The 1,567-nt window shown below is 50.1% G+C and overlaps 1 pseudogene; it reads right to left on the reverse strand.

Moving 5' to 3' along the window:
* Positions 1–617: 617 nt before the first annotated feature.
* LOC111723757 lies at positions 618–703 on the reverse strand (annotated as a pseudogene).
* Between the last annotated feature and the right edge of the window lie 864 nt (positions 704–1,567).

A 1,567-nucleotide genomic window follows, 5' to 3' on the forward strand; every position in this document is an offset into this window, starting at 1 on the left:
GATAAGCAGTTCTCGATAATCACTTCTCAGCAATTATTTATTACAGTTTAACATTATAAAATTAACAAAATAATATAAAACTCATATTCTGGCAAAATAGCCACATGGCAGCCGAAAACCGTATATTCCCTTCTTGTTCTCCCGCCCCTGCCTGCATTCTTTCCAAAAATCGGGATTTTTTTAAAACGCCGCGGGACATGGGACAAATTGTTGAAAAGCAGGACTGTCCCGCCAAAAGCGAGACTGGTCACCCTACCACAGGATGATGTGTCCAAGGCCTGTGGTGTGTAAAAGGCTCCATGCCAAATCCGTCACACAACACGCCAGGGTTTGTCTTGGGATTTTTTTTTTTTTTTGTAGAGACAGAGTCTCACTTTTCTTACCCTCGTTCGAGTCACACAGCTCACAGCAATCTCCAGCTCTTGGGCTTAAGCGATTCTCTTGCCTCAGCCTCCCAAGTAGCGGGGACTACAGGTGCCCACCACAATGCCCAGCTATTTTTTTGTTGCAGTTTGGCCCGGGCTGGGTTTGAACCCACCCCCCTCGGTATATGGAGCCTGCGCCCTACCCATGGAGCCACAGGCGCCGCCCCTTGGGATCTTTTATTATCCTTTTTCTGTCAGTCAGGTAGTGTTTTGAGAGAGGCACATCTCACACGTGAGTGTGAAAACCCCATGGTCATGCCCATGAACTACAAGAGGAGCTGGGATTCTATTGACCAGCGCGTTTCTGGCTTTGGCTCCGCCAAGCTGGCTCGTTCATCCCCTTGCAGCCCTCCTCCCAGGTGAAGAGCAGCAGTTCACTGTAAGACCTGCCTGGGTCTGAGTTTCCTGTGCCAAGAAGAGGGCAAGGGAGGGGCAAGAAGTACAAAGGGCGAAGAGGCAAGGAGCAGGGAACCTCCTCCCGGCAAGGAAACCTCAGCCTGGGGGCTCCTGCCTTCACCTGGGGCCAGAGCGTTATCACTGGGCTGCTCCAGCGGGTAAAGGTGGACAGGGGCACATTTACTAACAACGGCTTGGGATTATCAGTCAATAGTCTATCAAGGGGGCCTTCCGGTGTTTTATCTTCACCAGCTAAAGACACTGCCCTACCACCACCAGCTCCTAGCTACTGGCCCCGTCATTTCTCAGGAGAAAGGGTATTTTAATACTGCCAAAGGAGCAAAGGCTTCAATCTCAGAGTACTGATCTATCCTACACATCACATCAATTCCGAGATAGGAAAAATCTCCCAGTCGTTCTCAGCTCTCAGTGAAAATGTCAGCACCCGCCGGCACCACGGCAGCAGTACTGGGAGCGGTGTTGGGGAATGGATGCCGTCTGTTCGTAGTGAGGTGTGTAAGCTCCGACACTGGAGAGCCTATGGCTTTGGAGACGTAATGCAGAAAAACAAACTTTTTCAGATTTCTTCATACAAATAACCATGGAACAAATTAGAGCGGATTTTTTGTTTTGAGACAGACCCTCAAGCTATTGCCTTGAGTAGAGTGCCATGGCATCACAGCTCACAGCAACCTCCAACTCCTGGGCTCAAGCGATTCTCCTGCCTCTGCCTCCCAAGTAGCTGG

This window comes from Otolemur garnettii, unplaced genomic scaffold (assembly GCF_000181295.1).
Source record: "Otolemur garnettii isolate 467f Iridium unplaced genomic scaffold, OtoGar3 scaffold00015, whole genome shotgun sequence".
Taxonomy (NCBI): Eukaryota; Metazoa; Chordata; class Mammalia; order Primates; family Galagidae; genus Otolemur; species Otolemur garnettii.